Source organism: Phaseolus vulgaris, chromosome 3 (assembly GCF_000499845.2).
Source record: "Phaseolus vulgaris cultivar G19833 chromosome 3, P. vulgaris v2.0, whole genome shotgun sequence".
Classification (NCBI taxonomy): domain Eukaryota; kingdom Viridiplantae; phylum Streptophyta; class Magnoliopsida; order Fabales; family Fabaceae; genus Phaseolus; species Phaseolus vulgaris.
The window spans coordinates 40,553,584-40,563,485 of record NC_023757.2 but is presented as its reverse complement, the minus strand read 5'-3'; the positions used below and the strand labels follow the sequence as shown (position 1 = coordinate 40,563,485).

General features: G+C 27.4%; 1 pseudogene; it reads left to right on the top strand.

Annotated features, from left to right (window-relative positions):
• The first annotated feature begins 1,375 nt into the window (after positions 1 to 1,375).
• On the top strand, positions 1,376 to 6,824 carry LOC137807694 (agamous-like MADS-box protein FUL-L; annotated as a pseudogene).
• Positions 6,825 to 9,902: the final 3,078 nt, after the last annotated feature.

Here is a 9,902-nt window from a genome sequence, read left to right as displayed (position 1 = left end):
TCTCAATTTAAGCCATTTGTTATTGATTAAAAAGGCCTAATAAGTGTCTGACTAATTGTCAGTTAGAAACACAGGTTTGAGCTCTAATAATGCTACTGCAGGTGGCGTTCTGAGGAAATGATTTTAGTCTTAAAAAAATAATCAAAATTATTTTAACCAAATATTTTAGTCCTAATAAATCAATTTTAATGTGCAAGTTTTATTCTAATTAAAAATACTACTATTTTTATAATGTTAGAAATTCAATTTGTAAAGGTATACTTAACATATTCTAATTTTATAATAAATATTATAAATGACGATATAATACTGTTTTTAATTATTTAATTTTTTCTTTTGTAATACTAAACTTTTTTTAATTGAGCTTTGTTTTAATTTTTGGGATCGCTATGACATATCTTTAATGGGTACATCCAAGAAAAAAAATACAATATTGAACAAATAAAATCATTTTAAAATTTATTTTATTATTATTATAAGTTTTTAGGTTGCTATGGTGGTGATTTATTTTGGGTTTTGTTTTGGAGATATATAGCCTCATCCTTATGTTTACGAATTGCACATCCCATAAATATTTATTTTATTTAATTTATTTATTATTGATAAAAAAAAATTTATAATATTAAACTTAAAATATTAAATCCTAAACTCTAAACTAAAAAAATCCTAAACATATAGATTTCTAATTATATAAAAAACTCATATATATATATATATAATAATGTGACAATACATAAATTTTATCTTGTCAAAACAACATTATCACAATTCACTATCAGTTTAATAGAAGCTAATTAAGATAATATAAATATAACATGTCTTGGTGACTCTCATCTTATATTTTACTTATAAACCAGAGTTTTTCTACTATAACAAAAATCCACAATACAAAGTAGAAGACTATAGAGACACTTCTCTTGAAGTCACTTGGTCTATATTAATTTTACTTGGTGATGCTACATTCTCAGTTTTTTTTATAACAGTTACTCTTTCTTTTAAGGATTATTTGGTGTTTTATATCTGTCATTTGTTAAAATTTTAAAATAATATATTTTTTAATTATACCCTTATTAATATTTCATCATACATCTAAAAAAGATTTAAAAAATAGAAAACTGAAAAAATGTATTAAAATTTTTAGTTAAAATCATATAAAAAAAATAAAAAATGAAATACATGTGGGGAATATAAGAAGTGTGAAGAAAGGGTGGGGACAGGACAGTGTCTCCGACCAATCGTAAGTCGACAACGTATTTGGCGAAACCACTCAGGTTTTGGAAAACCACGTTGTATATTCGATTACCGGCTTCTCTTTTTTTTCTGATTCCCCAATAGTTATTCATTTATTATACACTAAAATAGTAAATACCAAATACCCACCAAAGATATTTGGGTCTTCCAATAAAGTATGGAGAATTGTGATATTTATATATGTACCTATTTCCTCTGCCTTCTTCCTCTCAGATTGTTCTTCCTCATCCGATTGAAATTGGTAGCAGAGTGAGGTAACTGAGAAGGAGAGAGAATCTAAGTATTGGTTAATGGGGAGGGGAAGAGTGGAGTTGAAGAGGATCGAGAACAAGATCAATAGGCAAGTCTCGTTCTCAAAGAGAAGGTCTGGTTTGCTCAAGAAAGCTCGCGAGATCTCTGTGCTTTGCGATGCTGATGTCGCTCTCCTCGTCTTCTCCCCCAAAGGCAAACTTTTAGACTTCTCCAACCAACCTTCGTACGTAACCTCTCTTCTCTTCTCTTCTACACACTCTTTCTCTATGCATGTCTCTGTCTCTTCTACTCCTTCTACCAATGCACCCTTATTCCTTCTTTCTTTATATCTATGCCTCACATGTCATTTCTTCTGCTTTACTACTTACTGTCATCGTTTCCTGTTTCTTTCTTCATATATTTCCTTCTCTTGTTTCTTACAAGATTCTTAGCACGCAGTTTAGATTTCTTGTTTAGTTAGACTTGATTTTTGAAAGTAAAAGAAGAAGAAAACAAACAGAACCTGGATCGGCAAAGAAATTATTAGAAAGTTCTTCTTCGTCATTATATGTCTGTATTCCTACTGATTTTTATATGCCACTGATGATGGAGGTTAGATAGGTTATGATGATTTTTCATCACCATATTGGAAGGTCACCACGAATTTATTTAGATTTAAAGATTTAAAGATTAGGATTTAAAGCTTATTTTCAACATTATTAATTTTATTCATAATAAAATAATTTAGTTATTATTAATTTATCCTCTTTATATAAAATTCAAATTCAAATACTATTAAGAAGTGAACTTTAAACCTAATTCGGTGATCCGATAACAGTTCGATAGCGGGTGGTCTGATAAGTCCAACAAACACTCATTAGGATAGACTCAAAATGGTTTTATATTAAGAAATGAACTTTAAGCCTAACTCAATCCCATAAAACCGGTTCATGAAATTGAGGTTTACATTCACTTATATAAAATAAAATATCCTAACCTCTAGTCAACATGGTATCTCCAATAAATAGTAATGTAAAATTATTATATTTAAATTTTAAATATAACTTTTCGAAGTTTAAACTTAACTCAATTATGTATATATACTAATTTTATATAACTTATTCTTAAAATATCTAAAATAAAGTTAATTGAGTTATATTATACTTGTGTCTAGTCTTGTCTGATATTTTTAAGGCAAAGTTTACACACAAATTAGCATTATGTCTGATCAACCTGGGATTTCTATCCATTTGAGTGTGTTCATGATAAAGTCCCTCACCATGCTCTTAAAAAGAAGGATGCGATTCCCAATAATTGACTCTAACAACTTGTTTTAAAACACTTAAATAATTAAAGACAGGTAATAGTTTTGTTATGTATCTGGAGAAGTTGAATGTGACCAAGCATACAGTAGTAAAATATATGCACGTGATTTGCCATTTTGGGGCCATCTTCATATGTAACTATACATAGCCACACCTAACTTTGAGAAAAGGGACCAATTACTGAAAACTGATATTCGGATATTTCAAAATAGGATCACTTTATGAGAGATGAATCTAGGTATATGATGATGTAACAAAAAAAGTGATAGAGACTCTAGGAATGTCTAGCCCCGTTCAATAATATGGAATATTTAAATGTGTTTGATTCTATTTCTTTAACCGTTGTCTTTTAAGTGTGTTTGAGTGTTCATCAGTGGTTGGTTGGTGGTGAAAAACGATTACCTACAGAAGTTTTGGTATTATGAAGTGTCTAAATCTCTCTTCGATTAGTTTAAGATGTTTACTAGAATATGCTTACGCGTTTGATTTTCTTCTTTTAACACCACCCAGTTTTAAGGATCAAATTCTTTGGTGCTTATAAAAGTATAGGTTAAAAAAAAATTCACAAGAACTTAATCCAATTCAATAGTTTTCTCTTTACATATGAAGTTTAAAATTTTAACTATAAACAAAAAAACAATTTTGGTATAAAAGTATATAATGAAAAACATATTTAACTTTAAAAAATTTATGTATTAGTGTTTATAAAAAACATAGAATTTTTTTAAAAAAAGTTAGGTATAAAAATAATTGATACAGAGACAATCAGGCTTACCAATCAAGCTCAGGGATGACGGTGTGCCAATTCATTCTATTTATAACATTTTTGACAGGAAGAGCAAGAATCACGAGTTCCTTTCTCTGCTTTTTAAATTAATTATGAGAAAAATTCTTTAAAAAACTTTTTTTTTGGCTAAGGTCTCAAAATTATGCTTACCTTTCACGTCCCAATTTTATATATATAATATGTGTTATAAAGTAGTTTAAATTTAATTTAATCCTGTAAAATAAATTTATAAAGTGAGAATTGTCTTTATATATATATATATATATTTATTGGTTTTTCTAATATAGTCCTGATGTAAAATATTATTGGTTTGATACAACTATAACATAGTGTGTGTGACTCTGTTAATGAACTTAAAATAATTTTGAGTTCATTTTTGTAAAGTAGTTTAGGTTTGTATACAACTCCTATGATCTATGATTATTGTGAAAGTATCATTTCTCATATTCAAATCATCGTATCAAACAGAATGTTGATATTATTTCTACGTAGTTGTTGTGTTTGTTTGTAGGCTTTAAGGTGATGCAATGAGCATATAAAATCTTTGCTCACTGCAACTTTTAATTTCCTGAGTTAACAGTGTGGAAAGAATTCTCCAACGGTATGAGAGGCATTCGTATGCAGAGAGGCAAGACGGTGCAGGTGATCAAGCACCAAATGTAAGCCTTCAATTTCCTCTTAATCAACTTTTAACTGTTATTTTGATATTACTTTACTAAGAATGCAATAGTTGCATTGTTAGTCTAAACTTTTAGCTGTCAACTAATTAAAGATTATTATTAGTATCATTTTTAATATAGTTTGATAAAAAAAAATTGTTAAATATATTGGAATGATAATTAAATTTTCAGCTATAAGATGAATTTGGACTGGAAAACAAATAAATTTATTTCATCATTTATCGAGTTTCATCATAGTTAAAATTGTATTCAAAATCTTTTACATAATCTGTAACCTGATGTTAAAAACAATGTTAAAAGACTTTGAAATCTTAAAGCAACAATAATGATTTTATTTATAATCAAGAATTAGTTATATATGACATGAAATTAACCAGCATCAACAAGCTTTGAAATATATATCATTAGAAAATTATTAAATAAAAATTAATGTTAAAAACAAAAAATAATTAATTATTATATTAATTAAATTAGATATTATTTTATAAACTAAAAAAATTTATTAATATAAAAAATAATTTATATTATTAAAAAAAATTATAAATTAGTTTCAATTACTAACATTTTATCTATCAACTTTAAAATTTAGAGTAACTATTCATAATTAATTTATGATAGTTTTAATTAGGATAAAATTTAATTTCAAATAAAATCAAAAAATTTAATACAATTTTTTTTCTTGTTTTTTTAATAATTTAAGACAAAATTAGAAGACAAATATGTAATTAAATTCACTTTTATATCACATTTTTCCTTATTTTATGGGTGGTGGAGGCAAGAAACCGCATTTCCCCTTCTTTTTTCTAAACAATTCATAAACAAACATTATTGTTTGAAAAAACCTAACAAGTTAATTTCCCATTATAGTAGCAAACCAAATATTTGAGGAGTTAATGTGATAAAGACTTGGAAATATTAGTTTAATGCCAATATTTTTTTGCAAAACTAATACGAAGGAATAAATAAAAAATAAAAAATATTTGAACAAGAATCTGTGTCTAACTATATTTACACATAACATCCTAAACATGTAATAGTATTAAAAAGTAAATTTAAAATTTAATTGAAAACAAAAGTCACTTTATATAAAAGAAAGTTTGGAGCACTTATATGTAAATGACAGGGATCTTGAAGAAATAGTTGTTAGTGTTACAATAATTAGAAGTATTGGAATAGTGATATAATTATCTGCTTGCATTGATAGGAAAACTGGGTTATGGAACAAGAAAGACTGAAGGATAGGGTGGAGGCACTGCAGCAACGTCAAAGGTATTGAAATTTTATGAACAAGAGGTACTTGTGTTTGTTGTCTAATCAAATATGCAATGACAGATTTAGTGTTTCCTTTCAGGAATTTTATGGGAGAAGAGCTTCATAGCTTAAATCTTAGAGGACTTCAGCGTTTAGAACAACAACTTGATTCTGCCCTCAAACACATTAGATCACGAAAGGTCAAATAAAACTATACATATGCATTCTAGTTAGCATTTTAAATTTTGTAATATTAGTTCATCTATCTACGAATGTTTTTTAGGTTGTTGGAGAAATAAAAAATGTCAAGTTTTATTTGTGCATATGAACAACATTACTGCAATATATCCTCTAGTATATGTCTTGCTGGTGATTAAGTATCCAAAAATACATAATTACATGATTGCACTTGAGATTCTTCTAGTATAATTTGTAGTTGGAATTGAATGTCATTGTGATAATCATTATCTGTGTGTTAATGTGCAGAACCAAACCATGCACGAATCTATTTCAAAGCTTCAGAAAAAGGTGAGTTGTTTAGTAAACAACCGATTACAATGATGGTGAACAGTTTTCTTTTTTTCCCTTAAAAAAGAAGATTGAAATATTTACTTAAAAGCAGTGCACACATCTTACGAGTACATGGTTTGAGTAAACAACAGATTAAAGAAAAAGAGAAGGCACTGGGCCCTGAAGAGCATGAGGTTGCAAAATATCAGGGATGTGACTTCTGTCATTGTAACTAAGCCATTGGAGTCCTTGAATATTGGGTTAGTATCTTTGCTCTGAATCTATTCTTATCATGTGTGCATTTGAGTATATGCATATGAATTCACTTTGAACATACCACCTCATGTTGGATGAATGCTGAATTCTTCACTCTTATATTCTCCACACTTCAATTTACTGTTCAAAGTTATATATACATGAAATGTTAAGCTCAAATGAGTGTGTGCATATTACCTAATTTATTTCTAAAATCCACATTATTATTAGTTGAATTTGGATTTGTAACTACTAATACTAATTGAGTGACTTGGGGGCTTAATGTAGAGGCTCCCCAAAAGCTAGATGTAATGAAGGAACTCCAGCGTCAACTAAACCTAAAACCACACTTCCTCCTTGGATGATAACTCGTCCTACAGATGAATAGAGGAAGCGTGTTAGGATCATATCATGACTTGTACATAAGTCCACATCGTTGAAGACATTTAGTGGTGAGTATACCACTTGGATTGTAATTTGTATGTGAGATGTGTGACTGCATTATAAAATTGAGATGTTGCTAAGTTCATTAAAGGTTGTTTATAAATGATACTAATAAAATTGAGTTTCAACAAAAGGTTCTACTTTCACACATATCCAATATAAAATTCATGATAACTTTACCTGCAGCTCCAAAGTATTTGTTTTTTTTTTCTATAGGAAATTAACTATATTTATGACATTTAGAAAGAGTATGCTATATATATTAAGGAATCAATGAGTTGAGAGAAATAGAGGAAGATACATAAATAGTGAGTTTACCAACAATATTTTTGATGGTGAGGAACATGAGTTAAGGGCTGCAAGGATTATCAGTAATCTTGAAGCATTGAATCTTTGGGAGGCCCTAAAAGAAAATTATGGTTACTGTACCACGAAAATGTGAGTAAAAAATCTCATTTTTGGAGGAGACGAAATACTGGTCAACTATGACTTTAGAAGAATTGGTCAAAGAAGAATGATGAAATAATAGGAGATTGTACAAAGTTTTTTTTTTCATGTAAAAGAAGAGAATTGTAAATGTGACAAAAATAACAATAAATGGAAGAAAAAAGAGTGTGCTTCAATAATAAAGGTGAGAACTTTTCCTCTTGTCCACATTGTAAAAGACAAATCATCCAAAGAAAAAAATGTAGGTGGATGCCAGATGTCAAATGTGAAAAATGATGTGATTTGGGACATGTAGAGTGAATTTGTAAGTCCAAATCAAAAGAAACAATGTGACTTTAGAGGAGAAAAGATGATCAACTCTTTGTTGCAACATGTTTTGCTAGAACCAACATTTTTAGTGACTCATGGTAAATGGATAAATTCTATCATTTCAAAAGTCAAAATTGGAAATAATGATTTCATTTAATTAAAGAAAAATGGACCATTGTTATTGAAAGTTTGACACGTTTGAAGTGTATATTAAAATACTTTATATTATTAATAAATATTTTCCAATTTAAATATATATATATATATATATATATATTTAAAATGAATACTCAATCGATAATAGAAAATATTTTTTTAGATGTGATGGATTGCCATTAAGCATTACTCTTGCTTGTGTGGACTCATATCATAAACTCAAAGTAAATTGGAAACTCAAATTCTAAAATAATTTTGTAAAAAATTTGAATTAATAAAAAAAATAATTAACCTTGGATCTCTATTAAAGATTCAAGGAGTTCAGCTACTTACAAAGAATTTAGAGAGAAATCTAAAAAAGTGACAAGAAATTCATAAACTAATCTTTTTCTCAGTTTTTTTAACAGAGGTATTTGAGTTAATCTATGAGCTGAGTGTTATTAAATAAAATTGATCCAATTAACTTTTTTTTAAAGGTAATATAATGTATGAAGTTCAGACACTTCTCTTAAACGGCGTGTCGGTGTCAGATACTCATATCGGACATCGACACTCGTATGACACTTGTAGGATACATATCCGTGAAGTGTCCAATTCAAAAAGTATTTGTTGAATTTCTGACAATTCTAACACAATTTTAAAAAGAAAAAATACATTAACTTTCTAAAACTCAAACTTGTTGTATAAATTTTTATTATGATTATAAAAATAAGAATTTTTTTTTTTTGAACCAGTCATGAAAAATATTTTTCTGATCCAAAAAATAATGTAGAACATACTTGTGCACATAAATCTTTATTATCAATTTATATAATTCATAATTATATAATATATAGATTCGTGTCTCCGTGTCTTACATTTGATACATTATACGTATCTTCATGTCCGTGTTGTATCAGTATCTATTGTCTGTGATACATAAATTATAAAATAGTTTGGAGCTAATTTGAGTGAGTTATGTTCAATTTAAAATGAATAATCCAAAACGTTAAAAAAATGCAGAACTTGGAAATTCAATTATTGTTTTAATGTGGAATTGCTCCTAGTGCAGTTGAGATCACGAGAAACAAAAACACTTGAAACTTCCAAATTGAATATCTTTAGTTCTAATTATAATTTAAATAATACCAATGCATCAAAACGAATACAATTCTAAAAATCAATGAAGATCAACAATTAAATCTATTAAAGTCCACTAATTATAACCTCGCTTAATATTTAATATTAAATTCAAATATATGAAACATGACTTACATGTATCGTACATCAAGTTTTTGTTTTACACATAAATAACATTACAGAGGAACGATGGTACTTCAAATATAATAATAGTAGTTCTTTAAGTTTATACGTAGTGTATATAAAATTATTTAATCCTATTTTATTTTTATTTTTATTTTTATTTTATTTTATGTTTTTGAACTCCATAACCCCTCATCTTCTGCTCAAAAAACTTTCTTTTTGCACCTCATAAAATAAATAGATAAAATGACTAAATGTTCCTATTTAATCCGTTCTTATATTGGAAAGTTTTTTCTAAAACACACTTTAAAAAAATTATTCTAGAAATTATAGTTCAGAACAATTTTATACACGCAAAAAGTTTATTCCAAAATCTTTTTCTATATTTGTTGAATTCTAAAATGTATGTTGTAGAAAGCTTCCAAAAAATATAATACAGATAAAAAAATGTTTCCAAAAAATATATTTGTTGAATTCTAAAAAAATATGTTCTAGAAAGCTTAAAAAAATATAATACAGAAATTATTTTAAAAAAAAAGGTAAAACAGTTTTTTTGAAAATTGATGGGATGCACAAAGAATTTTAATAGGATGGAAGAAGAAACACCCTTCACCTATTGATATGGACCCAACAATATTGGGAAAAAAAACAAGTGAAATCAAATAAAAATTTTATTTTATTCTTTTAGTAGGGTTTAATTTTTAATTTCAGCCTTTTTATAACTAAAAAATTAACGATAAATTAATTTTACCTTAGTTTTATATAATTCAAATAATGGAAATTAATGGTATCATTTTATTTCATTCTATTTTATCTAAGTACAATAATCATCTTCCATGAAAGACATTTATAAGAAAATGTGGCTACCATTTTTTGGGAGCTCAATTATTATCGTTTCCTTGCATAGAACATCTTCACATCCAACAATGGAAAAGGATGTTTTGTGACTTTTGTAACGGCTTGACATTACGTGGCTCCATGTTTGAATCGCTTAAAATTCTGAATCAACGTGAT